Source organism: Canis lupus, chromosome 11, assembly GCF_003254725.2.
Source record: "Canis lupus dingo isolate Sandy chromosome 11, ASM325472v2, whole genome shotgun sequence".
Classification (NCBI taxonomy): domain Eukaryota; kingdom Metazoa; phylum Chordata; class Mammalia; order Carnivora; family Canidae; genus Canis; species Canis lupus.
Window position 1 is genome coordinate 178,228 of NC_064253.1, and position 13,113 is coordinate 191,340.

At 47.9% G+C, this 13,113-nt stretch overlaps 1 long non-coding RNA gene across 1 annotated transcript; it reads right to left on the reverse strand.

Annotated features, from left to right (window-relative positions):
• Positions 1-2,538: 2,538 nt before the first annotated feature.
• LOC125756025 (uncharacterized) lies at positions 2,539-11,581 on the reverse strand. The gene is made up of 2 exons (XR_007413870.1): positions 7,471-11,581; positions 2,539-7,204 (listed from the first exon to the last, which is right to left on the reverse strand). It is a non-coding gene; the product is annotated as an uncharacterized LOC125756025 (long non-coding RNA).
• Between the last annotated feature and the right edge of the window lie 1,532 nt (positions 11,582-13,113).

The window sequence follows — 13,113 nt, forward strand, 5'->3', positions numbered from 1 at the left end:
GGTTTGAAGAAACATGTTTTCATTTTCATTTGTTTAAATTTCCTCTTTAATTTCCTAGTTGCTCCATTCATTCTCTAGTAGTATGTTCATAATCTCCACGTATTTTTGGTCTGTCCAAATTTTTTCTTACTTTCAACTTCGAGTTTCATAGTGCCGTGGTCCAAAAATGTACAGGGTGTGATATCAACCTTCTTGTACCTGTTGTACCTGTTGAGGGCTGATTTATGGGCCATGATATGATCTGTTCTGGAGAATGTCCCATGTACACCTGAAAGGAATGTGTATTCTGCTTTAGGAAGAAATGTTCAGACTATATCTGTTGAGTCCCTGTGGTCCAGTGTGTCAAGGCTATTTTTCCCTTGTTGATTTTGTGTATAGACGATCGGTCCATTGCAATAAGTGGGTGTTAAAATCCCTTTGTCATTGTATTATTATCAGTGACTTTCTGTACGTTTGTTGTTAATTGGTTTCTATATTTAGGTACTCCCATGTTGGCAGCATAAATATTTAGTTGTTTGAACTTTTTTTAAAAATAATTTTTTTTTTATGGTGCTCAATTTACCAACAAACAGAATAATACCCAGTCCTCATCCCGGCAAGTGCCCCCCTCAGTGCCCTTCACCCATTCACCCGCACCCCCCACCCACCTCCCCTTAAAGCATCCCTAGTTCCTTTCTCAGAGTTAGGAGTTTTTATGTTCTGTCTCCCTTTTTGATATTTCCCACACATTGCTTCTCCATTCCCTTATATTCCCTTTCACTATGATTTATATTATCCAAATGAATGAGAACATACACTGTTTGTCCTTCTCCGATTGACTTACTTTACTCAGCATAATACCCTCCAGTTCCATCCACGTTGAAGCAAATGGTGGGTATTTGTCGTTTCTTATGCCTAAATAATATTCCATTTTATACATAAACCTCATCTTCTTTACACATTCATCTTTCAATGGACACCAAGGCTCCTTCCACAGTTTGGCTATTGTGGACATTCTGCTATAAACATCGGGGTGCAGGAGTCCCAGCGTTTCCTTGCATCTGAGTCTTTGGGGTAAATCCCCAAAAGTGCAATTGCTGGGTGGTCGGGCAAGTCAATTTTTATCTCTTTGAGGAACCTCCACTCAGTTTTCCAGAGTGGCTGCACCAGATCACATTCCCACCAACAGTGTAAGAGGGTTCCCTTTTCTCTGCATCCTCTCCAACATTTGTGGTTTCCTGCCTTGTTAATTTTCCCCATGCTCACTGGTGTGAGGTGGTATCTCATTGTGGTTTTGATTTGTATTTCCCTGATGGCAAGTGATGCAGAGCATGTTTTCATGTGCATGTTGGCCATGTCAATGTCTTCCTCTGTGAAATTTCTCTTCATGTCTTTTGCCCATTTAATGTTTGGATTGTTTGTTTCCTTGAGTTTGAGTTTAAAACGTTCTTTATAGATCTTGGAAACTAGCCCTTTATCTGATACATCTTTTGCATATATCTTCTCCCATTCTTTAGGTTGTCTTTTAGTTCTGTTGACTGTATCCTTTGCTGTGCAAAAGCTTCTTATTTTGATGAAGTCCCAATAGTTCATTTTTTCATTTGTTTCTTTTGCCTTCATGGACTTATCTTGCAAGAAGTTACTGTGGCCGAGTTCAAAAAGGGTGTTGCCTGTGTTCTCCTCTAGGATTTTGATGGACTCCTGTCTCACATTTAGATCTTTCATCCATTTTGAGTTTATCTTTGTGTATGGTGAAAGAGAGTGGTCTAGTTTAATTCTTCTGACTGTGGATGTCCATTTTCCGTGCACCATATATTGTAGAGACTGTCTTTCTTCCAATAGATAGTCTTTCCTACTTTATCGAATATCAGTTGACCATAAAGTTCAGGGTCTCTATTCTGTTCCATTGATCTATGTGTCTGTTTTTGTGCCAGTTCCACACTATCTTGATGACCACAGCTTTGTAGTACAACCTGAAATCTGGCATTGTGATGCCTCTAGGTATGGTTTTCTTTTTTAAAATTCCCCTGGCTATTCGGGATCTTTCCTGATTCCACACAAATCTTAAAAAATAATTTTTTCTAACTCTCTGAAGAATGTCCATGGTATTTTGATAGGGATTGCATTAAACGTGTACATTGTCCTTGGTAACATTGACATTTTCATAATATTAATTCTGCCAATCCATGAGCATGGAATATTTTTCCATCTCTTTGTGTCTTCCTCAATATCTTTCAGAAGTGTTCTATAATGTTTAGGATATAGATGCTTCACCACTTTGGTTAGGTTTATTCCTAGGTATCTTATGCTTTTGGGTGCAACTGTAAATGGAATTGACTCCTTAATTTCTCTTTCTTCAGTCTCAGTGTATAGAAATTCCACTGACTTCTGGGCATTGATTTTGTATCCTGCCACGCTGCCAAATTGCTGTATGAGTTCTAGCAATCTTGGAGTGGAGGCTTTTGGGTTTTCTCTGTCGAGTATCATGTCATTGGCGAAGAGGGAGAGTTTTGTTGTTCCCAAGATTGCGAATCCGAGAAACCACCAAGGAGCCGACACTTAATGCAAACACACGAGGGTTTATTTACAAGCTCGGGCTTGGGTCCAAGTGTACCCGACACAGCGGAGCAGGGACTTGGTCCCCGAGACTAAGAGGCGTAGCAGCTTTATAGGGGCCAGTGGCCCATGGGATACACAGAAAGTTGCACAGTCATGTCAGTCCACACGCAGGTGGCTGATTGAATTACACCTTACCCTATAGTATCCACTTGAGCTAGCCTATTACTTTGGTCAGAATCGGCGCGCAGTTGTGGCAGGCACAAAGCAGGGTTACATTGTTATGAGCCGATTTCCGATTAGGGTGTGCCCAGCGGCTTGACTAGGGTGGGGCAGCGCCTTAAGCAATAATCAGGTCATGTGGGGGTCATACAGGAGGTGGCTGGTGTAGTACAAAATGGAATTAATCCTGCTCTGCTTGTCCAGGGGTAGGGGATTGTTGTTAAATATCCTGGGTCCCGCATTCCCCCATTTTTCAGAGGATCCTATGCAGGACTCAATCATAGGTCCAGGTTGCTCTTAGAGTGAGCCAGGGGGAATGATTAAACCAGGATTCTAACCAGCCTTGTTGCTGTTCTCACTCCCATTTATATTCCAGCGACGAAGCAACATTCTACGTTTAAGGCAGCACATAACCCCACACACACACCCTTTGTTGTAAGAAGACTAAGTCTAATCCCCTTCTATTTTGAAGGACAACCTCAGACTAGGGAGTCTTGGAGGTGCGAAATTAGTGAGAACGGCGCAGTCTTAGCTTTAGGGGATTGTCCTTGTCCGGTTGGCTTTTCCATTCTGGAACAAAGTTCTTGAGAACGGTGTGTGGGTCACCTGGCCGGACGTGGGTGTAGTGGACCCAGGGAGTAATCCCGTCGACCTTGAGAGCGGTGGGAGTGGTCAGGATCACAGTGTGAGGTCCCTTCCAGCGAGGTTGAAGTGTCCGGTGTTGGTATCTCCGCACGTACACCCAGTCACCTGGCCGATATCGATGGGGATCCAGGGGTGGCCCAGTCTCATAGAGGGCCCTCAGCTTAGGCCACACCTGCTCATGGGTTTGTTGTAACCTTTGGAGGGAGAAAAGAATTTGGTGATCATCAAATTCAGCAAGCACCTCAGGTTTTAAATTGGGGATAACAGGTGGTGGAAGACAGAACATGATCTCGTAGGGAGTCAGTCCCATCTTATATGGGGAGTTCCTCACCCTATATAGGGCGAAGGGGAGGAGAGTCACCCAGTCCCTGCCAGTCTCCAGGGCTGATTTAGTTAAGGTCTCCTCTAATGTTCTGTTCATCCTCTCTACCTATCCTGTACTCTGGGGCCTATATGCACAATGTCATTTCCAATTTGCCCCAAGTACTAGGGTCACTCCCCGTGTTACCTTAGAGACGAATCCTGGGCCGTTGTCTGATCCGATCCTAACAGGAAAACCATACCTCGGTAAGATGTCATCTAGCAGTTTCTTGGTCATGGTCTGTGCCATTTCATGTTTGGTGGGAAATGCCTCTGTCCATCCTGAAAAAGTATCTACAAACACTAGTAAATACCTATATCCATATTTTCCAGGTTTTACCTCAGTGAAGTCCACTTCCCAGTAGGCCCCTGGGTGGTCACCTTGGAGCCAGGTGCCCGGGTTAGATCAATGGGTGGTGGCACTAGTTAACTGGCATGCATGGCAGCTTGCCACAATCTGCTTGATCTTTGCTCAAGAGTCTTTAATAGTGATCTTTGCATGTCATATGAGGTCTTCCATCTTCCTTATTCCCATAGGAATACTCGGATGCATTTTGGATAGGACTCACCGTCCTAGTTCCTCTGGCAAGATGATGCTGGAGTCTGCGGCCCTCCACCAGCCACGCAAGCACTGGGTCACAGGCAAACGTTTGATCCAGTTTAAATCAGCATCAGTATAGTTGGGGGTGTCAGGCAGGGTCGGTGCTCCTGGATCAGGTCACGTGGTTTCTAAGACTTCGGTCACCAAAAGGGCTGCCTCCTTTGCTTTTAAATCGGCTAGCCAGTTTCCCCTGGCTACTGGTGTGTCTGCCTTTTGGTGCCCCGGACAGTGGATGATGGCTAGGGCCTTGGGCAGCCAGAGGGCCCTCAGGAGTTCAAGAATCTCCGTTTGGTTTTTAACAGTCTCTCCCTCTGCTGTCAGAAGCTCTCTCTCTCTGTAAAGCGCTCCGTGGATGCGAGCGGTGGCAAAGGCATACCTGCTGTCGGTGTAGATGTTTATTCGTTTACCTTCCCCCATGTTCAGTGCCTTGGCCATTGCGATCAGTTCTGCCTGTTGAGCCGACGTTCCTGCCCCGCCCAGACAGTCTCCGTTTCTGTGGTTACGGCTGCCCCTGCATATCTGACTCCTTCTCGGGCAAAACTGCTGCCGTCTGTGTACCAGGTGGCATCGGCATTCGGCAGTGGCTGGTCCTGGAGATCAGGTCTGATTCCGTACACCTGTGCCAAACTTTCTTGACAGTCATGCAGAGGGGGGTCCTAGTCTGGGTTAGGGAGTAGCGTCGCCGGATTCAGAGTTGTCGGTGGCTTATTTTTTTTTTTTATAGATTAAATTTTTTAAATTTATTTGTGATAGTCACAGAGAGAGAGAGAGAGAGAGAGAGGCAGAGACACAGGCAGAGGGAGAAGCAGGCTCCATGCACCGGGAGCCCGACGTGGGATTCGATCCCGGGTCTCCAGGATCGTGCCCTGGGCCAAAGGCAGGCGCCAAACCCCTGCGCCACCCAGGGATCCCTGTCGGTGGCTTAAATGAAATTCTGGTGGGGTTCAGCAGTAGGCTCTGATAATGGGTCAGACAGGCATTGCTGATCCAGCGGTCTGGGGGCTGTTTGAGTACCCCTTCAATAGCATGTGGGGTGGTAACATGCAGTTCTTGCCCCATGGCCAGTTTGTCTTGCCCCATGGCCAGTTTGTTAGCCCCGGTGTCTAATCATCCCAGGGCCAGGTGCTGCCAACTAGGGACCACTTCTGAAGCCATAGTGACCACCACAGCAATAATTTTTAAGCATGGGGGCCATCCAGCAGCCACCGTGCCCAGCTTTTTGGAGAGATAGGCTATGGGTCTCTTCCAGGGACCTAAGTACTGGACAAGGACCCCTTTTGCCACCCTGCCTTTCTCATCCACATACAGGTAGAAGGGCTTGACTAGATCGGGCAACCCAAGAGCCGGGGCAGACAGTAAGGCCTGTTAAAGGTCATTAAAGGCTCTGTTCATGGGCTCTGTCCATTCAAACTTTTGCTGGTGCCTGGTGGCCCCTTGCACCCATGAAGTTTTGTTTGCCAATTTCCCTTGGGGTTGTAATAAAACCGAATGTTGTGCCCCAGTGTCCACCAGGAATTCAACAGGTTGCCCCTCCACTTTAAGAGTTATCCTGGGCTCGGGGAGGGGTGCTGAACCCTGACTCTCCTAATTGTCCAGGTCCTCCATTTCCAAGATCCTGGCAGGGGCCTTAGATCTTTTGTTAGGGCAGCTTTTTACCCAATGGCCCTCCTCTTAGCAATAGGCATATTGGTTTTTGTTCAGCTTAGGGCGCTCCCAAGGGGGACCAGGGCCATCCTCCTTACCTGTTCCTGAAGCCAGCTTCTTGAGGTGCCTCCATCTTTCCTGTGGGTCGTCCATGGTTGTGGTCAGCAGGATCTTGGCCAGATTTTGGGTCTGCCGGTCACTTTGTTTGTTCTTCCGGACTTTCTCTCATATTATAGACTCGTTCTGCTACTATCACTAAGTCCTGCAAGCTCTTCTCTCCCAGTCTCTCTACTCTTTGCAATTTCTTTTTAATGCCTGGAGCGGCCTGGTTAACAAAAGCCATGATAATTGCGGCCTTTGTTTCTGGGGCTTCTGGGTTCATAGGGGTGTACTGCCTAAAAGCCTCTATGACTCTCTCTAAGAAGGCTGCTGGACTCTCATCCTTACCCTGTCTCACATCATAGACCTTGGCCAGATTGGTAGGCTTGGGCGCGGCAGCCTTGGGATCTGCCATTAGAGTCTGGTGGTGGACCCGGAGTCTCTCCCTACCTTCAGCTGAGTTGTAGTCCCAGGTGGGGTGGGATAAAGGGAAGGCAGCATTTATGAGGTCTGGGTTTTGAGTCGGCTGTCTGTCCTCTCCCAGGACAGACTTCCGGGCTTTCACCTGAAGTTGTTCTCTCTCCTCAGTGGTGAAGAGAACCTGCAAGAGCTGTTGGCAGTCATCCCAAGTAGGCTGGTGGGTAAAGAGAACAGTATCTAAAAGCCTGATTAGATCTCTCAGATTATCAGAGAACTTTGCATTTTGGGCTTTCCAATTATATAAATCACTGGTGGAGAATGGCCAATATAACATTAGCTGTTCACTAGTCTCGTTGGGGGGCCCCATGGTGCGGAGAGGAAGGGTGGTGGAGTCGGCTGGCCTCACATTCAGAGGTGGGGCTGTCAACTGGGTCCAATCGTGTGTCCCCACTGCTGGCCCGAGCACAGGGACTCCCTCATCAGGGAGGGGTGGTGCCCCTTCTGCAGCCCCCAGTGTCTCCAATGGAGGGGCAGAAGGGAGAGGGGGTGCCTGGTAGGGCGGCTGGAGAATCAGGTCCTCCGGGAAGGAATCCTGGAAGACCGGATAAAGGGGCACTTGGGGCGTAGAGTCAATCTCCTTCTTGGCTTTCCGCAGGGCTAGAATCTCAGTGGGTCCTGCTTTGGGGGTAAAAATGTTTTTTTTTTTAATTTTTATTTATTTATGATAGTCACAGAGAGAGAAAGAGGCAGAGACACAGGCAGAGGGAGAAGCAGGCTCCATGCACCGAGAGCCTGACGTGGGATTCGATCCCAGGTCTCCAGGATCGCGCCCTGGGCCAAAGGCAGGCACCAAACCGCTGCGCCACCCAGGGATCCCCATAAAAATGGTTTTAACCAAGGAGGGGGATTCTCGATCATGTCCTGCCAGATCAGGATGTAGGTACCTGGTCAGAGTGGCCATCCGGTTTGTCCCTGAAGACTACAGCCTTAACCTGTAAGATAATAGGTAGGTGAAAAGTTCCTTCTCGGGGCCATCCCACATCAAAGATTGGCCATTCTGATATGCAATAAATTTGGAATCTCTCTCTCCGTATGTCTATGCTCAGAATACGAGCTCTTTCCCTAACATCCGAGAAGTGGGAGAGCATAAGAGACAGGGGAGTGGTTTCTGTCTCCCCCATTGTGTCCCCAATCCACACCAAGACACAGACAGTAAAGACAATTAACAAGGACACAAAAACACAGACAAATGCAAAAAAAGTTAACAAGGACATAGTAACACAGACAAATGTTCCAGTGCGGCCGCAGAGACAAAACAGAAAGCAACCCGAAGGGCTGACAGTCAGACCTCCTTACAGATGAGGACCCCCAACCTCCTTACAGATGAGGACCTCCGTCACCTACAGATGAGGACCTCAGTCCTCCAGGCAGGAGCAAGGGACGTCTCCTCAAGACACCCGGTCGACGACCCACCAGCGCGTCCACCTAAGCCAATGACGACCTAATACAGCTTGGAATTCCTACAGGTACAGTACAGTTCAGAGCTCTCAGAAAATATGCATGCAAAAGGTGGAAAAAGCTGAGTGCACTCACGATGCGTGAAACCCTCAGATGGAGTCCTGGAGGTTTCTTGGATCCTGGACGAGCCACCAAATGTTGTGCCCAAGATTGCGAACCCGGGAAACCACCAAGGAGCTGACACCGATGTAAACACATGAGGGTTTATTTACAAGCTCGGGCTTGAGTCCAAGTGCACCCGACACAGCGGAGCAGGGACTTGGACCCCAAGACTAAGAGGCATAGCAGCTTTATGGGGCCAGTGGCCATGGGATACACAGAAAGTTGCACAGTCCTGTTGGTCCACATGCAGGTGGCCGATTGAATTACACCTTACCCTATAGTATCCACTTGAGCTGGCCTATTACTTTGGTCAGAATCAGCACGCAGTTTTGGCGGGCACAAAGCAGGGTTACATTGTTATGAGCCGATTTCCGATTAGGGTGTGCCCAGCGGCTTGACTAGGGTGGGGCAGCACCTTAAGCAATAATCAGGTCATGTGGGGGTCATACAGGAGGTGGCAGGTGTAGCACAAAATTGAATCAGTCCTGCTCTGCTTGTCCAGGGGTAAGGGATTTTTGTTAAATTTCCTGGGTCCCACACTTGCAGCACACGCACCTGGGCCACCCTCACCAGGTGGACTCAGCGTGCACACCTTGTGGTGCTGGATCTCTCACACCAGCGTGTGGAGGGCACCCTCCTCGCCCTAGTGAGTAGGGGCTGGGTGAGCATGGGGCTCGGCCTGAAGGCCAGGCAGCACTGGGCCTGAGGAACCCCAGTCCCATCCCCACCCCGACTCCCACACACAGGCAGCCCCAGGGCTCCCCGTCATGTGCGCCCAGCTCCTCAGGAGCTCCCCCCAGGGCGGCCCAGAGATCTGGCTCCCTGCTGGAGAGGCATCGGGGAGAAGAGAAGCAGCCGGCGCTCGGCAGGACCCACTGCCGCACGTGGGAATGTGGCCGAGCCGGACTTTCCAGCTCAGCTGTCCCTCCAGCAGAAAGTCACTACACAAGCAAGCCCCGGAACGGCCAGGAGAGCCCAGCTAGCTTCCCAGCGCCAGCACCAGAAATGATGTTGTGCCAACCATTTTGGCGTTAGGGTGACATGCCAGAGATCAGACAGCTGCACGTGATAGCTGCATGTGATAGACACACACACACACACACCCCAAAACCAACAAAAGTCGGAATCCCCCCAATGTTGCCAAACAGCAGCCAGATGGTTATATACACGACTGTGGTTCCCAATAGGATACATGGAAGACGCTATAAACCACAACTGCAGAGGTGCTGGAGGCACGGAGATGTGCCTGCTGGGTTCCAACAAGGAACGCAGAGGGGCAGGAAGCATCCTACAGAGGGGGGGCCCCTCCTAGGAAAGGACACCAGGTCCCTGTGAAGGCTACAGATGGTGAAATCTGTCCTCCTCTCTTTCAGCTTCTGGTTTTCCTCCTCTTTTGTTCTTCCTAATTCTAGTTTAGCCTCCACCCTGCATCCAAGACAATGACCAAAGAGGCTTTGTTATGACATCGAGTCCTAAAAGGAGGCCGAGCTCTGGCTACCGGGTTCGGGAATGATCATTGCCTAGGTGTACGCTGATCCCCGGAACTCGTGCCTTCACGGCTCTTCTCTCCCTGCAGCATGAGGGGAACCACAGGTCTTACAATGAAAGACGCCCACTTCCACTCGGGCGGGACTGTCCCTTGTGGAGGACGCCCACTTCCACTCGGGCGGGACTGTCCCTTGTGGAGGACGTCATCTGGGCCAAGTAGCGCAAGCGGGGCGATCAAGAATAGGTTGCAGGTGAGACATAAGCAAGCACTTACCTTTGATGTCATGCTTTATTTGTTCATCCACTTATTATTTGTTAAATATTTTATTTTTTTTTATTTATTTATTTTTTGTTAAATATTTTAGATTTAGGTCCTCTCTATAGCCAACATGGAGTTCAAACTCACAATCCAGAGATCAAGATCCCCCAACCAGGCCAGCCAGGCACCCCAGTGCCATGTTTCATAACTCTTTGCTTCCTTGCCTATCTCTGCATCGAACTGGAACATTGAGTCCTTGACAGGGAGCTTTAGTTACCTCCAAATCCTAGAATGTTCTCACTGTATCCCAATCCTAGATTGACATTTACCATTGAATAGCACTTTAAGTAAATAGTCAGTAAAATAACTACTACAGTAAAGGAAATTATCAACTTTTCACGTGTGTGGGCCCTGCTCCCTGGGCTCCCGGGAAGCTATGGTTTCTTTAACATTGATCAAGGTCCAAATGACTCCACCACACCTCAAAGCGTGGGCTCAGTTTCTGCCCTGACACATGCAACACCCCTGCTTCAATTAACATGTATCAATCAATCAAAGGAGGCCTGACCAGCTTGGTATGGTTCGTAAGAACATGGGACTCTTGTTCTTGGGGTAGCAAGTTCAAGCCCCATGTTGGATGTAGAGATGACAGAAAAATAAAATCTTAAAAAAATATCAATCAGTTGATTTTGGGGAGACACAGCCCCAGATCCCACAAGGGCAGGGAGACAGCTAAGGGGTCTATGCACAATATTATAAGCAGCAGAGCACAAAATCTGAACTTTCAGAAGTCTGCTAGAGTGGGGGACACACCAGCCTTAAGGTGTTCAGGTGGAGAAATGGGGGGCAGTCCCTGGAGTGACAGGGAGGGCTCAGGATCCCAGAGGTCCCAAGGATGGTGGCGCCAACTGTTCCCAGGCACAGGAGCGGGAACCCAGCTGAGAGCAGTGGGACTTGGGCCAGCTGTCTGCCCTGTGTGGCCATAAGCTGCAAACCCCTGTGCAGTCACGGGACCGTGTTCCTGGGACAGACCAGCAAAGGCCCGGAGTGGGAGGACACCCTCCCGGGCAGGAAGAGCACAGGTCTCCACCAGGGCAGCCCCAAAATTTGGAGTTTTAAACTTCAGTCACTTGTCTGTGTGGAGGCAAGAAAATTAAGGTCGTTCCACTTTAAGTTCTGTGTTAGCACAAGTACTGCCATCCCAGGCCCCTGTGATTAAGAGCTAAAATTTACATTACTTCAGTTACAGGAAAAAAAAGAAAAAAAACAGCTTACAGCTTAAGGTCCCAGAAAGCCCCATATTAGAATGAGAACAGAGCTCAATGCCCTTGAAAGCCCCATATCAGAATGTAAACAGAACTTGAGAAATTCCTCCCCCCGCTTCTGGAGGTCCCGTAGATCAGCCCATAAAACTCAGCTAGAACCCACCTCGGGGTCCAAGTTCCTGCTCCGCTGTGTGGGGTATACTTGGACACAAGCTCGAGCTTGTAAATAAACCCTCATATGTTTGCATTGGTGTCGGCTCCTTGGTGCTTTCTCGGATTCGCAATCTTCGGCACAACAGTCTGAGATAAGAAAACAAAACCAAAAGAAGCTCGGACGTAGGCAGAGTGAAAGCAGGGTTCTGAGAGAAGCGGCGGAGACCCAGGGGCTTGGGGGCTCTTCTGTGGAGGCCCCTGCAGACTGGGGGGTGGGATGCTCAGCCCCAGAGCCAGAGGACCCAGCGTCCCCACCCGCATCCCGCCCATCAACACCGAGTCTCAGGGAGCAGCACAGCGCTGCCCGCTGGAGGCCAGAGGCGCTGACGTCCACCCCGCCTCTGACCCTGCAGGTGCATCTCCCAGGCAGATGTGCACCTGACAATCAGTGCCACGGGCCAGTCCCCAGACCCCACACAGACCACTCGCTGCCACCAAGTGGTGGGACCACAGAGGCTGCAGAGCTTCAGCTCTGCCTGGAAAGTAGAGTCTAGCTTCCTTTGTACTTTGTGCTTTATTTTCATTTCTTTGATTCTTTTTTATTAATTGCTTTATTTTAATTTTTATGTATGTACCTTATATATTTCTTATTTCTGTTTACTTTCATGGTACTTTGTGTTTCTTATTTTGGGATTTAGAATCTTTTAACAAGCAGGCCAAAATAAACACAGAATCTGGTGTTTTTCTGGGAGGGCAGTAGTTATTGTTTTTCTTGGTTTTTCTTTTTCTTCCTTCTTTCTTATCTGGAAAAAATAATGAGATGGAGAAATTCACCTCCATAAAATAACATGAGGTAGTACTTACAGCCAGGAAGTTCATCAATACACATATATGATGTCTAACTACAGTTTAAAACAATGATTAGAAAGATAGCAGCTGGGCTGGAAAAAGAGCACAGAAGAAAACTAGAGAATCCCTTACTGTAGAAATGAAAGAACTAAAATCTAGTCAGGCCAACGTTAAAAATGCTATAACTGAGATGCAGTCCCAAGTGGAAACCTTAAAGACAAAAAAGGTTATAGACCACAGAGGCAGACTGAGGGAACTCAGCCACTTATTAAAACAATAACATTCATATCATAGGAGACTCAGAAGATGAAGAGAGAGAAAAGGAGACAGAAGTATTATTTGAACAAATTGTGTAAACTTCTCTAACCTGGGGAAGGAAACAGACACTGAAATCGAGAGCACAGAGAACTCCCAATAAATTCAACAGAAGCTGACCATCACCCAGGCACATCTGAGTCAAACTCACAAAATACACAGACAAGAAAAGAATCCTGAAAGGAGTGGAGATGGGGCTTGGAGGGGGTAGTCCTTAACCTACAAGGGAGGATGAATCAGTTTGCAGCAGATCTGTCCACAAACTGGGCAAGCCAGAAGGAAGTGGAAGGAAATATTCAATATGCTGAATGGGAAAAGTATGCAGCCAAGAATTCTTTCTTTTGTTTTTTTAAGAATAATCATCAAAATTTATTTAATCTCCCTAGGAAGAAATTAAAAATTTCTGAACATAAAATGCCATTTTCCTCAATCATAATAGCAAAAATTTATTTTATGTTTTTAAATTTCTTTTTATTGGAGTCCAATTTATATGAATTCTTTCTTCAGCAAGGGTGTCATTCAGCATAGAAGGAGAGATAAAGAGTTTCCCAGACAGGCAAAATATAAAGGAGTTCATGACCACTAAACCAGTCCAGTAAGGAATTTTAAGAGGGACTCTTCTAGTGGGGGAAAAAAAG